We start from the raw sequence: 17,644 nt of genomic DNA on the forward strand, positions 1-17,644 counted from the left end.
TCCCGTAAGGTTCACAGCGCTACGTAACTAAATATGGTAAATGCAAACATCACTCTCTCACTGCTGTCTTGTGAAAAATAGTGGTCGTGCATAAAACTCCAGTACCTGTCACCCTTTGGTGCCACTGGCTACAAATTCGTTCAAAAATTTAACAGAAGGAGCGGCACCGAACAAAGCACAGTTTAGTCCATTTGTATTTTCTTTATTTACTTCTTTATTTCGACATCAACATATCGTTCGGATCCGTGATCGAAAAAGAACCTTAATCTTTGGCCTTTTCCGGGGAGGACGAATAGACCGTCTCGGGCCGCTTATCATGGCGGTATACCGAACTATGTGGAGCACTTCTCCACTACCAGGAGTCCATCCTCTTCTGATTAAAATCCAGACAGTTCAGTTCATCACTTCTGCTATAAAGTGGGAGATTTTGGATTATTTGGAACGCTAGTCCATCACCGAAGATTAATTTTCGATGAAGGGTCCAAACAATATTTTTGCCTTCTGACCTTAAAGCGCTGAGGAAGTTCCAAAAGCTTTTGCTTTAGAGGAAAAACATGTCTTGCCTGTTTTATGACCATATGTTGATGTCGAAATAAAGGAAGATAATAAAGAAAATACAAATGGACTAAACTGTGCTTTGTTGGGTACACTTCTTTCTGTTAACTAAACATGATGGGGAGAAAACAAGAACTGGTCTCTTGGGAGAAGCAAGGACACTTCACCTGCGTTTGCACCCATGTTGGATACTTTTTACGACAAGCACTGACCCGGCAGTCTGATGACGTTCACTTCAATTTACTCACAAATTCAAGAGTGTTTGCCACATGTTGGCACAGCCAGTGCTTGTATGTCTGGATCCATCTGCTGCTGAATATATGCCCTTCACCAGCAGAGAGTAAGTGGTTGCTTTAGGGTGCCAGTAATGCTGCTCAGTGTCTTCCGTTTCAAGTAACACTATGAGTGGACCACTGCTGTAAAGCCATGCAATGTGCCCTAACAGGACATGAGGAGTGCGTTGAACTGACCCAGGAGGGGGATCTGGCTTGTCGTAGGGAGGTTTATGTAGGCCTAAGGTAGGGAAATAACTAAGCACCAGGCAGTCCGGATACATTAAACACATTTTTACACCAGTGAGAGGTGTGTGTTGGCATTATAAATGTTAGTGTGGTAAGAGATGAATAACCTGAACTAGAAGCAGAACAAAATCAGGATGGTTAAAGTATACGATCTCAAACTCTTGGAACAGACGAGTTGAGGAAAATGACTCTTCGTTACTAAACTGAGTGCGTGAGCAGGGTTGTGAATGAAGTTCAGCATCAGTACTGGAGTACTTAAAAGTCCAAACAAATATGGATGGGTTCAAGAATTAATTATATTTACCAGTTTAATAGCGTGAACCATGCCCCAGAGTGTATCAACGTGCTTTAAAAAGGGCATCAACAGAGGTGGTATATACATTAATTCCAAAAGGGCACAGAGTCTGAGGGATAGAAGCAAAGCAGCATTTGTTTAAGGGTTGGTCCTCAACGCAGGTGGGTCGGCGTTTCAAATTTGGTGGGAGGAACCTGAGAATGCTTGTGGAAGGACAGGGAGAAATTGTGTGGATAGGAGTGCTGTATAGTTCTTTAAAGGAGATACTGTTGAGTTATCCTTTGGGCTTGGTTTCCATTAAGAATAAAGTGGAATGCATTTCATATATCAACAATAAGGGCTTGAGATGACCAGGGGCATTACTTCTTTGTCTATGAAGATCACTGAGACATAACACAAAATGACCCAAGTGATGGAGCTTGCTGAGATGGCCTACTGGATATTAGGTTGCTTTCTACACCTTCTTTTGTTTCCTCCAAGTCAACCCAATGGCTAATTTCTAGTATGTAAGGGCACGTAGCAGGTTATTTTTTCTTGCTAACGAGAGGAGTTCAAAGATGTCTGTAATGATGCGGAGCCTGGCTGTTGTTAATAAAATATTTATTTGGACAGACATAGAGCACCACGCTTGCCTTATCCTCATTCTGAGCAGTAATAGCTGAACCCTTCACCCTAGTCACTTCCAAAGGAGACGGGTGAAATCTGCTCATAGACTTCCATCCCAAAGCTGATAAAAAGGAACAGGCACATTTCAAGAAATGTATACGCCCTTCAAATGAAATGTGTAGAGAAGCGGATGATGTCAATGACTGCATTTCTCTTGAAGAACAGGAAGGGCACACAGACCTTAAAGACTGATTGAACAATGTTGATGATTTATTCCCTTTTTCTTCATTTTTTTGTTGTTGTTTTTTTTGTTTGCTATGCATAGACACAGCATTGTTTTCCTTTGTTGTCAAGAAAGGGGAAGATGTATTGATGTCACAAATAGAAAAGTTCACATGAGAGTTCTAGTTTAGTCAGTTGCTCAAGATTAGAGGTAAGGAAGTAAGCGGACTGCTCTGTGTACTCTTTCGGCACCACTACAATCGGAGACACCCAAGGTGTTGGACCTGTAGCAGGCTCAATTATATCCTGCTTAAGAAAATAATTAATTTCTTCTTCAACTTTACCTTGCATGTTAATTGGGACTCTCCTGTGCATTTGTGCTACTGGTTTCAGTTTTTCATTTATGTGCAATGAATTTCCTTTTAATTTTCCAAGATCTTTTGTTGAAACGGGAAACTCTTTTAGTGTATGTTGTTCCATTGTCACATGAAACGTCATGACCAACAGTCCCATCAATTGAGCTGTGACATTACTTAGCAAACAAGGCCCAGCAGTTTCTCCTTTCAATACATGTATTTCTTCTTTAAGAGACATCTTTCCATAGGATAAACTTTTTTCAAACTTCCCTAAACAAGTTACAGGGCTTTTTTCTCCCTATTGGAAAACTTTGACATTTGATAAAAAAGGAGGTTTATCTTTCAGTTTGTCATATTCAGTCATGCACATGATATTACATGATGACGTGGTAGAGGACAAGACATATTCAATGATTTATTGTCTGAATAAGTTACATATTTCATATTTTGCAAGTAACATGAACTCAAAGCAACGCTTTGCAACAGAAACTAGGCTGGGGTGGCAGATATGACACACATCTAAAGAGGTTCTATAATTACCAGAGAAGGAAAGTTCGGGTCAACTTTGCTTTAATGTGTTAAGTTTGATCGTGGTTAGTGAAGTAACAAGAGGATTCTGAGAAAAGGAAACCGTGTGTGTGGGAGTGGGCAGACTTACCTAGGAGGATTAGTAGGTCAAAGTGAGGAAGCGACGAGGATCCCTGGTCCAGTGAATTAACTGATTTGCCAGAGCACTTGTTGAGTCAGGAGTAAAAGAATGGGACATTTGCAGGCAGCACTGGCCCAGTGAGTGGGCAGGCTTGACCGGTCGGTCCATCCAAATGTAAGGAAGAAAGTAAAATATCTAGTAAGCTTGGTAAGGGACAAAGACGTGTAAAGAAGGGCTTTAGGTAGGTATAGAGCTGGTAGGGCTGGTTGGTTTTGTTTAGTGGCGGGAGAGATATAGAGCAGAGGTTCTTAACCTGTGGACTGGGGACTCCTGGGTGTCCGCAAAAGTCTATATTTCGAAAATAACTGGGGCCCCTGTGTGCAGGATAATATTGTCCTGACAGGGAAAAGACCAATGTGAAAAAGGTAAACCTGGGCAAGGTTTATTACATTAGTTACAGGCAACACAATTTCAATGCAACTAAATCATTGACTTTCACTCATCACAAATTATATCCAAAAATAGATATTTATTTATTAGATAAACATTTAAAAAACGTTTTTTTATCATACATGTGCATATGTTTTTTTAAATATATAATTATTATTTCATTGTTTATATCTATATAGTCAAACCAGTTGATCTATTGAATATTCAAATATTGTAGGACTTCATAATTTTAACAGTGAAAAGAGAAACCTTTTTTGGGGAAACAGGGCAATCAGTGAATAAACATGTAAGACAGTTTCACAAACCATGCATTGATGAATATACATTCTTAACTATAAAATACATTGTCAAGAGATAGACGCAATGATCAGGAACTGAGAGTGTATATTTGAACTACGCACGGTTCGGCATAGCCTTCATCAGGATTCCGTCTCAGCAATTCACTAAATGAAAACATGTAGTCGCATTATTCAATTATAAAATTGGGTGCCCATAGGTTAAATTGATGAATGGAGGATCCATACAAGATCTCAGTTAGCATGGGAGTTGTTTAGAAAAAAACGTTTTGTACAAAGCTATTGACGCTTGTAAAAAAGTGTAAATTTTTATTTTATTTTATTTATTTTGATAGATTTATTGAGCGCACACATACCCGTAGGTGTCTCGGCGCTGTGGATCCGCTGACAGCAAGAGGCAAGTTTAGTGATTGAAGAGCCAAGTTTTTATTTGCTTCCGAAATGTTAATAAAGAAGTGAGGTTCTGTAAATTCTGTCTTGTCCATTGTTTCAGTGCCTCCATTTTTGTGTTGCCATCACGCAGGCCTGTGGAGGTAACCAAACGAACAAAGTTGCATGGGCTCCGTTGTTCATGCACTTATTAACTAAGCCTTTTCTTGACTCTAAGGTGCATTGTAAGAAACTGACCTCTTCACCTGAAACTGGCCTCGCAAAGCCAATTTCCCTTGGTTTGATCCTTGTTTAAGATTGTCACTTAATGTTCAGGACCTCGTTAACCTTTAGTTTCCTTGCACATGTTTTTATCTTGTTCAGCATCTATTACTGTTTCCTTTATGTTCTGACATTACATGGGTTGTGCTTTTCAATTATAAATTTGTCCGGCTTGCAAAGATTGGATTTGGGACATTCTTAATAATTTACTTTGGGTTGGGTTATTGCAAACTGAGGTTTCTGTCATGTGATACTTTGTTTGAAAATGTTTTCCTATTCGCTAATATTTGGCAGATCTTGCATGTCCATGTTAGGCATTTCGCATGTTTGCAAAAGCTAGGACTGCCCCTTACTTTTATGCTGAGTTTGTAACCCTAGGTGAAATTGCAAAAAACACAGTTGATGGACAGAATGTAGAACAATGTCATACATTCACCCCAGTACAAGGATCTGGGCCTAAATCCATCGCTTTTTTGCACTCCACACCACCCTGGGTTAGACACTGGCTATATGCAAATCAGCTCTGACCCTGTGCCTCATGGGAACAGTCCAGTCCGAACTACCAAGCCATGTCTTTCCCAGACCGGAATCAAGCATCCAAGGACCGGTTTCTGGCTATCAGCCTTCTTCAGCCTGGATAGTTTGACTCCAGTGGTGGGGAGAGCCTGGGACTCACGTCTGAGCATCCCCAGCACACTCGGGGTGAAATTGCAAAAAACACAGTTGATGGACAGAATGTAGAACAATGTCATACATTCACCCAAGTACAAGGATCTGGGCCTAAATCCATCGCTTTTTTGCACTCCACACCACCCTGGGTTAGACACTGGCTATATGCGAATCAGCTCTGACCCTGTGCCTCATGGGAACAGTCCAGTCCGAACTACCAAGCCATGTCTTTCCCAGACCGGAATCGAGCATCCAAGGACCGGTTTCTGGCTATCAGCCTTCTTCAGCCTGGATAGCTTGACTCCAGTGGTGTGGAGAGCCTGGGACTCACGTCTGAGCATCCCCAGCACACTCGGGGTGAAATTGCAAAAAACACAGTTGATGGACAGAATGTAGAACAATGTCATACATTCACCCCAGTACAAGGATCTGGGCCTAAATCCATCACTTTTTCGCACTCCACACCACCCTGGGTTAGACACTGGCTATATGCAAATCAGCTCTGACCCTGTGCCTCATGGGAACCATTCAGTCCGAACTACCAAGCCATGTCTTTCCCAGACCGGAATCAAGCATCCAAGGACCGGTTTCTGGCTATCAGCCTTCTTCAGCCTGGATAGCTTGACTCCAGTGGTGTGGAGAGCCTGGGACTCACGTCTGAGCATCCCCAGCACACTCGGGGTGAAATTGCAAAAAACACAGTTGATGGACAGAATGTAGAACAATGTCATACATTTACCCCAGTACAAGGATCTGGGCCTAAATCTATCGCTTTTTTGCACTCCACACCACCCTGGGTTAGACACTGGCTATATGCAAATCAGCTCTGACCCTGTGCCTCATGGGAACAGTCCAGTCCGAACTACCAAGCCATGTCTTTCCCAGACCGGAATCAAGCATCCAAGGACCGGTTTCTGGCTATCAGCCTTCTTCAGCCTGGATAGCTTGACTCCAGTGGTGTGGAGAGCCTCGGACTCACGTCTGAGCATCCCCAGCACACTCGGGGTGAAATTGCAAAAAACACAGTTGATGGACAGAATGTAGAACAATGTCATACATTCACCCCAGTACAAGGATCTGGGCCTAAATCTATCGCTTTTTTGCACTCCACACCACCCTGGGTTAGACACTGGCTATATGCAAATCAGCTCTGACCCTGTGCCTCATGGGAACAGTCCAGTCCGAACTACCAAGCCATGTCTTTCCCAGACCGGAATCAAGCATCCAAGGACCGGTTTCTGGCTATCAGCCTTCTTCAGCCTGGATAGCTTGACTCCAGTGGTGTGGAGAGCCTGGGACTCACGTCTGAGCATCCCCAGCACACTCGGGGTGAAATTGCAAAAAACACAGTTGATGGACAGAATGTAGAACAATGTCATACATTCACCCCAGTACAAGGATCTGGGCCTAAATCCATCGCTTTTTTGCACTCCACACCACCCTGGGTTAGACACTGGCTATATGCAAATCAGCTCTGACCCTGTGCCTCATGCGAACAGTCCAGTCCGAACGACCAAGCCATGTCTTTCCCAGACCGGAATCAAGCATCCAAGGACCGGTTTCTGGCTATCAGCCTTCTTCAGCCTGGATAGCTTGACTCCAGTGGTGTGGAGAGCCTGGGACTCACGTCTGAGCATCCCCAGCACACTCGGGGTAAAATTGCAAAAACACAGTTGATGGACAGAATGTAGAACAATGTCAAACATTCACCCCAGTACAAGGATCTGGGCCTAAATCCATCGCTTTTTTGCACTCCACACCACCCTGGGTTAGACACTGGTGTGGCTGAGTGAACTAAAGAATGGTGATGGATTAAACCCAGATCAGTTGACTGGGGGTGAGTGTTTGATTTGTTCAAACGCTCCGTCCATCATCCCCTTTTGTATCGCTTTGTTCGCCCTAAGTGTGGCAGGGTATGCTCAGCCGTGAGTCCCTTGTTCACTTGGCCACTGGATTCAAGATAGCCTGGCTGATGAGGATTATGAATCCGAAACCGGTCCCAGGATGCTTTTTCCGGTCCAGGGAAGACATGACTTGGCAGTTCGGGCTGCACTGTTCCCATGAGGCACAGGGTCAGACTGATTTGCATATAGCCATGTCTGAACTGGGGTGGCTGAGTGAACTAAAGAATGGTGATGGATTAAACCCAGATCAGTTGACTGGGGGTGAGTGTTTGATTTGTTCAAACGCTCCGTCCATCATCCCCTTTTATATCGCTTTGTTCGCCCTAAGTGTGGCAGGGTATGCTCAGACGTGAGTCCCTTGTTCACTTGGCCACTGGATTCAAGATAGCCTGGCTGATGAGGATTATGAATCCGAAACCGGTCCCAGGATGCTTGTTTCCGGTCCAGGGAAGACATGACTTGGCAGTTCGTGCTGCACTGTTCCCATGAGGCACAGGGTCAGACTGATTTGCATATAGCCATGTCTGAACTGGGGTGGCTGAGTGAACTAAAGAATGGTGATGGATTAAACCCAGATCAGTTGACTGGGGGTGAGTGTTTGATTTGTTCAAACGCTCCGTCCATCATCCCCTTTTGTATCGCTTTGTTCGCCCTAAGTGTGGCAGGGTATGCTCAGACGTGAGTCCCTTGTTCACTTGGCCATTGGATTCAAGATAGCCTGGCTGATGAGGATTATGAATCCGAAACCGGTCCCAGGATGCTTGTTTCCGGTCCAGGGAAGACATGACTTGGCAGTTCGGGCTGCACTGTTCCCATGAGGCACAGGGTCAGACTGATTTGCATATAGCCATGTCTGAACTGGGGTGGCTGAGTGAACTAAAGAATGGTGATGGATTAAACCCAGATCAGTTGACTGGGGGTGAGTGTTTGATTTGTTCAAACGCTCCGTCCATCATCCCCTTTTGTATCGCTTTGTTCGCCCTAAGTGTGGCAGGGTATGCTCAGACGTGAGTCCCTTGTTCACTTGGCCACTGGATTCAAGATAGCCTGGCTGTTGAGGATTATGAATCCGAAACCGGTCCCAGGATGCTTGTTTCCGGTCCAGGGAAGACATGACTTGGCAGTTCGGGCTGCACTGTTCCCATGAGGCACAGGGTCAGACTGATTTGCATATAGCCATGTCTGAACTGGGGTGGCTGAGTGAACTAAAGAATGGTGATGGATTAAACCCAGATCAGTTAACTGGGGATAAGTGTTTGATTTGTTCAAACGCTCCGTCCATCATCCCCTTTTGTATCGCTTTGTTCGTCCTAAGTGTGGCAGGGTATGCTCAGACGTGAGTCCCTTGTTCACTTGGCCACTGGATTCAAGATAGCCTGGCTGATGAGGATTATGAATCCGAAACCGGTCCCAGGATGCTTGTTTCCGGTCCAGGGAAGACATGACTTGGCAGTTCGGGCTGCACTGTTCCCATGAGGCACAGGGTCAGACTGATTTGCATATAGCCATGTCTGAACTGGGGTGGCTGAGTGAACTAAAGAATGGTGATGGATTAAACCCAGATCAGTTGACTGGGGGTGAGTGTTTGATTTGTTCGAACGCTCCGTCCATCATCCCCTTTTTTATCGCTTTGTTCGCCCTAAGTGTGGCAGGGTATGCTCAGACGTGAGTCCCTTGTTCACTTGGCCATTGGATTCAAGATAGCCTGGCTGATGAGGATTATGAATCCGAAACCGGTCCCAGGATGCTTATTTCCGGTCCAGGGAAGACATGACTTGGCAGTTCGGGCTGCACTGTTCCCATGAGGCACAGGGTCAGACTGATTTGCATATAGCCATGTCTGAACTGGGGTGGCTGAGTGAACTAAAGAATGGTGATGGATTAAACCCAGATCAGTTGACTGGGGGTGAGTGTTTGATTTGTTCAAACGCTCCGTCCATCATCCCCTTTTGTATCGCTTTGTTCGCCCTAAGTGTGGCAGGGTATGCTCAGACGTGAGTCCCTTGTTCACTTGGCCACTGGATTCAAGATAGCCTGGCTGATGAGGATTATGAATCCGAAACCGGTCCCAGGATGCTTGTTTCCGGTCCAGGGAAGACATGACTTGGCAGTTCGGGCTGCACTGTTCCCATGAGGCACAGGGTCAGACTGATTTGCATATAGCCATGTCTGAACTGGGGTGGCTGAGTGAACTAAAGAATGGTGATGGATTAAACCCAGATCAGTTGACTGGGGGTGAGTGTTTGATTTGTTCAAACGCTCCGTCCATCATCCCCTTTTGTATCGAGTTTGTAACCCTAAGCATATATAATGCCTCTGTTTTCTGTATACCTCAGACTACCTCATTCAGTTGCTACGGCTTCTGTGTGACGTGGCCTCACTTAATTAAGTTTAATAAAGATGTCTTTCCATATTTCAGCATCTGTGCCAAGTTCTTTCTATTAGTGAGACCCCTGAGAATGAAGATTACAGTTCTTCAGAAGTGCTGGTATTATTTTGGGATGGAAGGCTGTTCCAGAGTTTGATGGTTGTGACTATGAAAGACCTATCACCCCATGAGACTTTTTTGTTCTTGGGACCATCAGGAAGCTTGCTGTGGAGGAGCATAGAGATCGTGCCGGAATGTAGGGACGTAAAGATTGTTTTAAGAATGCAGTTCCAGAGGCATGAATTGCTTTAAAAGCAATACATAAAGCTTTAAATTTTGTTCTGTTTCTAACCGGTAACCAGTGGAGCTGCCTGATGTTTGAAATCGATTGGAATTTAGGGGTCCCTGTAATCAATCTGGCAGCCGCGTTCTGCACCAAATTAAACTTATTCAAGACTCTTTCTTGAGCATTAATAAAGATCCTGTTGCAATGGTCGATACGTGACATCACCAGTGTGCTGACTAGAGTCTTGGCTGCATCAGTGAGAAGATAGGGGAGGAGTTTCTTAATCATTCTTATAGTAAAAAATGAGGACGAAACCAACGCATTTGCATGATGCATAAATGACAGGTTACTGTCAAAGATGACCCCCAGGTTTCTTACCTTTTACAACTAGAGAAGGAGGAGATCCAAGATCTGCTGGCCACACTGTGGGGGACTAGACCGGAGAAATATTACCAAAAATCATCACCTCTGTTGTATCGGAGTTTAATTTAAGGCAATTTTCCGTCATCCAAGCACTTTTTGCAAGCATTCCCAGTTGGAAATTGTGGGCCATTTTCTCTCTGTTGTTGTTAACAGCCAACACTAGTTAAGTATCATCTACGTATGATGTTAAATCCAGGTGATGGGATTTAATGACCCTCGCCAAGTCAGACACATAGATATTAAAAAGCGTAGGACTTAGCGAATATTCCTGGGGAACACCACAAGGCAGAATTAATGGTGGTGAGTTGAATTTGCCAAAGGAAACAGACTGGACACGATTAGCAAGAAAAGAGGAGAGAAGGGTTTTAGCTCCATGTGAGATCCCTGCTGCCGAGACAGAGTCAATCGCAAAAAACAACAAGTGATGGACTGAATGTGGATCAATGTCACACACTCCCCCAGTCAAAAGATCTGGGCCCAAATCCATCGTTTTTTTGCACTCCACACCACCCTGGGTCAGATAATGGCTTTATGCAAATCAGCTCTGACCCTGTTGCCCCATGGGAACAGTCCAGTCCGAACTACAACAGCCATATCTTTCCCAGACCGGAATCAAGCATCCGAGGACCGGACCGGTTTCGAGGTAACACCTCTCTTCAGCCCGGCTAGCTTGACTCCAAGTGGTGTGGAGTGCCTGGGACCCACGTCTGGGCATCCCCAGCGCACTTAGGGCGGCAATTGCAAAAAACAACAAGTGATGGACTGAATGTGGATCAATGTCACACACTCCCCCAGTCAAAAGATCTGGGCCCAAATCCATCGTTTTTTTGCACTCTACACCACCCTGGGTCAGATAATGGCTTCATGCAAATCAGCTCTGACCCTGTTGCCCCATGGGAACAGTCCAGTCCGAACTACAACAGCCATATCTTTCCCAGACCGGAATCAAGCATCCGAGGACCGGACCGGTTTCGAGGTAACACCTCTCTTCAGCCCGGCTAGCTTGACTCCAAGTGGTGTGGAGTGCCTGGGACCCACGTCTGGGCATCCCCAGCGCACTTAGGGCGGCAATTGCAAAAAACAACAAGTGATGGACTGAATGTGGATCAATGTCACACACTCCCCCAGTCAAAAGATCTGGGCCCAAATCCATCGTTTTTTTGCACTCCACACCACCCTGGGTCAGATAATGGCTTTATGCAAATCAGCTCTGACCCTGTTGCCCCATGGGAACAGTCCAGTCCGAACTACAACAGCCATATCTTTCCCAGACCGGAATCAAGCATCCGAGGACCGGACCGGTTTCGAGGTAACACCTCTCTTCAGCCCGGCTAGCTTGACTCCAAGTGGTGTGGAGTGCCTGGGACCCACGTCTGGGCATCCCCAGTGCACTTAGGGCGGCAATTGCAAAAAACAACAAGTTATGGACTGAATGTGGATCAATGTCACACACTCCCCCAGTCAAAAGATCTGGGCCCAAATCCAGAGTCAATCAGCGTCACATGATCGACCGTGTCAAAGGCCGCAGAGAGGTCCAACAATATAAGAACTGCGGCCCCCCCTCCATCTAATATCTTCCTAATTTCATCAGAGGCTTTAATAATCACAGTTTCTGTCCCATGTCCTCTCCTAAACCCAAATTGAGATTCATCCAAACAGTTGTTTTGGTCAATGAAATCTGATATCTGGGCATTCATCATTTTTACTACAATTTTGACTGGGAATGGAAGACAGGCTATAGGCCTGTAGCTGTTAACATTAGTCGGATCCAAGGTACTCTTTTTAATAAGGGGGAGACTAATTGCCATTGCAGGAACCCTTGTGTCCTGACAGACTTTGCCGTGTTCTGGCCTCAGTGCCTTTCATCCCAGCCAGCAACTCGCAGGACCAGCTGCGCGGGACCCGCAGCGCACCAGACCTTGCGGGAGTTGCCGAGGGGCTGCTCTCACCTGCTGCCAGCGTTGTTGAATCGGGGCTGCGAGCCAGGAAGCAGGGACTCCATTGTCCAGGAGTCCCTGCGTGCCCAAAGACCAACTCCTGGGCTGCTCTCCCTGATCGACACGCCCCCCGCTCAACACCTCCCCTATTTAGGGCAAGCATCATCTCCGCTGAGCGGGAGCGCGCCGGGAGAAGCCCGGGACAAGGGCGGGACCGTCTGTGGCCGTCAGGGGCCGAAGGGGGCCGGGCTGGGCCCGGTCCTTAACATCTATATACTGCCTATTGTTGTTTCAGGTTAGTTTTCCTCCGGGGTACCTCATACGTTTATGCTACCTACAGCTATGTCTAGCTCATTACCATCTTCTGTTGGGGTTTCTATCCTTGGGCCTCTAGATAAATATTTCGCGAAGGCAAACAAGGAAATAGATAAGGAACTTTTATTAGCAGAAAAACGTGCTGAGCGTCGACGCTCTATCGAACAACTAAAAAAGAAACCATTGACCATTTCACAAGATTTAATTAACACCCAAGATTCAGGTAGTATTGGGAGGTCGGACTTAGATGTCGATTTATTTAGTACCGATCTTATCCCCAGCATCTTCCGTGATAACAACTCTACCCTTGTTCACACAGCTATTAATAATGATGAAAATACAAACAGCCCCCCCACTGTCTCCAACAGTCTTATTGACCTGAACACCCCAGTTGCCCAGGGCACAGATCCACAACTTCATTCAACCTTCACTAATTACCCAATTGATACTGTAGCATCGACTGAGATAATTCAGGTACACACTAAAAGTGCGACCATATTTAAGCCCTCGACCTCACATAGGGTATTCCGTTCTCCCCCGAGGAAGAAAAGGAGAAAAGGCGGGGTAAAAAGAAAAGCTAATAATCTCTTGAACTCCCCGCCTACTACAGTGAAAATTAAAAATAATACTAAAATAACTGTGCCTCCTGTGAGTGAGGTCTTATCAGATATTCATCCCTCACGTTCCCTTCATGAAGATCTATTACCTTTGTTCAACAAAGAGTTAATAGACCTTCTTGAACAGCTATTGAAATCATATATGCTCCCATTAATGGAAAGAGTAAAGATTCTGCGAGAGAAAATGGACCGCTTTCTAGTAGCTGCAGAATCGAATACAATATTCGACACGGTGAATCTTAAAGACCAGTCCCGGTCGAAATGTCAGTCCAGCAAAAATATATTGATCCCAAGCAAACCCCAAAAAATTCATGGGAATTTAATTCCTACCAATACAAGTGCCCCCAAAATTCCCCCCAATCCGATGACAGTACAAAAGCCAGAAATAGAGAAGCTACTCTTGGTCCCAAACAAACCGACCCCTCCTACGAAAAAGTCAACTACGTTTCCAGGGGTAGCCAAACCCAACACTAAAACACAAAGGGCTAACCCTAACCGTAGGACCACAGTGGACTTACCACCTGAGTCGGCAAACTTTGTGATCCTGTTAACTGGTGTTCCCCCGATTTTAAGTGGAAACATAGAACACAATGCAAACTTGAAAAATAAAGTTATCTTTTGGTTAAAAACAAATAGACCCCTACCTGCCCATCTAAACGGAGATATAATCTCGGTAAGAAGATGCAATTGGGTGGGCCTTCGTCCGAAAGATATTGATGGAGACATTGTGATTGTCAATTTTAAGGATCACAGAGTTGTCTCACATATAAGTGACTGGTACCCAGGGAATTATGAGGGAGGTGTTTCAACAAGAAACTTAAGCTATTTTTATCCAGAGGCTCTGCTCAGACCCCCTCTGTATTCCAGTTCTAGTAGAAACACTTACCCTCTGAATATGGCCAACTGTACATCCCTCTTTCCCCGCCCTGCTAATAATTTTAACACTCCTTTCCCCCCCCCTCAACACCAACATCCTCCTAGTCACCTCCCTTTCTCTAATAACCATACCAACTATACCAATGAGTATTGGAACATCCCGCTGCAAAACCTGTATGAACCATACTCGGGGTTGGATTTTATTGATTGACTCGTTGCTCCATCTTCCAATCAAGATGTTAAACAAGATTGTACGGGTATTTTTGTTACCCCAGATAAAACTCCCCCCTATGTTGATGTATTGGTTGAAAAGTCATCTCGCTGTGGGAATGGGAAGCTTGATCTCCCGGTTGGGGTTTGGGATGTGGGACAGGAAACAGTTGAGGTTGAGGTACATGATGTATATACCCCAGAGGTCGGAAATAAGGTAACCGACCTTCATGGAGGAATATCCTTTGTCACAGAAGCCGTATTGGGGGAATTAGATGGAGTGAGCCACCCCGGCATACATCAGGTAGATGGCTGTGCAAATAATTCCTTATTAGAAACAAGTAGTAGGGGGTATATTGCCTCGATTGCAAATGAATCAGCTGTTCAGGCCCGTGCTCTCAAAATAGTTTCCTGGAACATTGCGGGGTTGAAAGGGAAACTGGATGGGGCCGATTGGGGTGAATTTATAGAGCAATTTGATATCATAATATTTCAAGAAAGTTGGTCATCTGAGGCAGTCTTTCGCTTAGGATATCTACATTTTTACAAACCTGCTCTTAAGGGGACAAGGGGACGACCGTCAGGTGGGTTGGTTGTCTGGATTAGACAATAGCTTTGCTTTAGGCCCATCATTTTGTCTACCCCAAACCCTGATATCATGGGGCTAAAACTTAGTGGAGAACATTATGAGGACCTGTTTATAATTAACATTTATGCTAGGGGGTCACCAGGAGGAAAGAGCCCTGTAATAATAGAGGACTTAGAGATCCTAATGAATATGATTGGCAGAGATAAGTGTGTAACAGTGGCAGGGGATTTTAACTGCACGTTCGAACCCTTGTCCTGCCTGGATGACGGTAGTTATGGAGAGGCAGATGAGTTATGGAATATTCCTAACCTCTCCATATTACCAGTTAAAAAGGCCACTGAGGCTGTGTTGCAGTGGCTCGGTCTATGTTTGGAGTGGGGTCTAAGGGCCGCAAACGGAAGGTCAAAATCTGATTTATCTGGAAAAGTTACTTTTGATAATGGCTATAGTTCTAGTCGGATTGATTATTTTTTAATTAAAATGGAGTTTTGGAGATTACTAGGGGATATGGAAATCATTGAGAGACCAGAAAGTGATCATAATCCCTTGGCAATTAAATTGGTAATTGATGGGGAATTGTTTGGGAAAAATGTAACAAATCTCATTACAGCTGAGACTGTTCTCACCAACGATTGTCGTAGGGTTCGCTGGTGTAGAATTCTGGATACCCCATCCATCATTGACAAAATCTCTCAAGAAGTGTCGGAGGTGGTTGAAATAGCAGGATTATTAACTAACGAAGGGGGGCCACTGGAACAAATCAGTACAATCCACGAGTCCCTTTTTGTTAAATTGAAAACTTTTTTTTCAAAACCTGGTGCTGCAGTGATAAAAGGAGGTAAACCTTTAGGTGCCAGCTGGTATGACAAAACTTGCCGTAATGCTCATAGCGCCCTGATTACAGCTATCAAATCCAGAGTAACTGTGGATATCCAAGAGAAAAGGCTGAGTTATATGAAGATTCTAAAAAGTGCAAAAACCACATGGGATGACCGTCGTTGGCAGGAACTATACGAGGCCAGCATGTCCACAAACCAGAGTAAATTTTGGCAGGTAGTGAAGTGGGGCGGGGCGAGAGACCCACAAACCCCAGTAAACCATGTCCCTAGCGAAGTCTGGGTTGAGTACTTCTCCTCCCAGTTCTGCGGCAGGGAGATGGGAAGTAACTATGTAGGGGAGCATAAAATATTATTCAGTCAGGAAGCAATTAGTGGGCCCCTAGTTTTTAATAAAAATGAGGCGGTGAACGCACTTAGATTGGTCCAAGAGGGTAAGGCACCCGGTATGGATTGCGTCCCTGCGGATCTTTTTAAACATGACTTAGATATCTGGGTGCCCTATATAATCACTCTGGCTAATACCATGGCCAGAGGTGCCAGGGTACCCGATTCCTGGAAAGGGGCTGAAATCCTTCCTGTATTTAAAAAAGGCTATACGACCATGCCAGGGAACTATCGCCCAATAAGCCTCATAGATGCACTCCAGAAAGTTATAGCTAGAATGCTGTTGGGTAGAATCCAGGTTTGGATGAATGATGCAAAGATCTTATCCCCGATGCAAGCTGGCTTTAGGGCATATACAAGCACTATCAACCAAGTATTAAGATTTACTTTGATTTATTGGAAGACAGTGTATTTAGGGGAGGGCACCATATATGCAGCGTTCGTGGATCTCAAATCCGCGTTCGACCTGGTTCCAAGAGAAAAGATGTGGATGGCCCTTAGGCGAATGGGAATGCCATCGGAACTCCTCGAACTAACGATTAGGCTGCATGATCAAAATTTTGCTAGAGTCAGATGGGGGAGTCAGGGCCAGGTGACTAAGTCTTTCCCAGTCTCACGTGGCGTAAGACAAGGGTGTGTTTTGGCACCTACCTTGTTTCTAATTTTTATCAATCAAGTAGTGCAGTATTTAGAAGCTACCCCGACTGATGCGCCAGCCCTGGGTGGGACTAAATTTCCCCTCCTAATTTTTGCCGATGACACTTTGATCTTGGCAAAAACACAGGTGGGACTCCAGACTGCAATAAATAAATTTGTAGAGTTTTGTAATATAAATGATCTCGAAATTAATGTCTCGAAAACCAAATTTATGGTCCTGACTAAGAATAAACCCTTAAGGGGTCAAGTTACAATGAATGGTACCATACTGGAGCAAGTCGAGGTGATGACTTATTTAGGGGTAGTTATTGATTATAGGCTGCGCTGGAAGGAGCAGATTGAGGCACTTTGTTTAAAACATGCCAGTTTATCGGGTTGCCTAGTAAAAGAACAACGTTGCTCCCTAACCAAAAGGGTTTTGCCAGCACTTAAAATCTATAATGCCAAAATTAGTTCAGCCATTCTTTATGGCTCAGAGCTATGGGGTAGTGTAGATCTAACTCCTTTAGACAAAATCCAAAATAAGCTTCTCCGTAGCCTGGTAGGGCTTCCACAATCAACACCGTCGCTTCCCCTTACGTTAGACATGGGCTGCCATTCAATTAAAAATCAGGCTTGTTACAGGATGGTAGCCTTGTGGAGACGTATTTGGTCCACACCAGAACTCTCTATGTTCGCAAAAGAGGTTCTGGATGTAAGATCGATAATGGGGTCAGGAAACCTGCTTTGGTTTAAGACTGTGAAGGCCATACTCTACAAAATGGGTCTTCACTTACAGTGGTCAGATCTGGGTAATCATGTATTCCCGTCAAAAAAGGAATTCAAACAACTTTTTTGGTCAACGGTAAAGGTGGACCTTGTCTTCCTTTCGCAGACATCTAATTTGACTGGTCTTTTTCTGCTTCACAAATTGGTCCCTCATATTGAGACATACTGGGACAATATTACTAAAAGTGCAGATAGGAAACT

General features: G+C 44.8%; 1 long non-coding RNA gene across 1 annotated transcript in view; it reads right to left on the bottom strand.

Moving 5' to 3' along the window:
* LOC144819259 (uncharacterized) overlaps positions 1–17,644 on the bottom strand; it is a 124,019-nt gene that overhangs the window by 861 nt on the left and 105,514 nt on the right. The window lies entirely within an intron of this gene.

This window comes from Lissotriton helveticus, chromosome 2_1, assembly GCF_964261635.1.
Source record: "Lissotriton helveticus chromosome 2_1, aLisHel1.1, whole genome shotgun sequence".
Taxonomy (NCBI): Eukaryota; Metazoa; Chordata; class Amphibia; order Caudata; family Salamandridae; genus Lissotriton; species Lissotriton helveticus.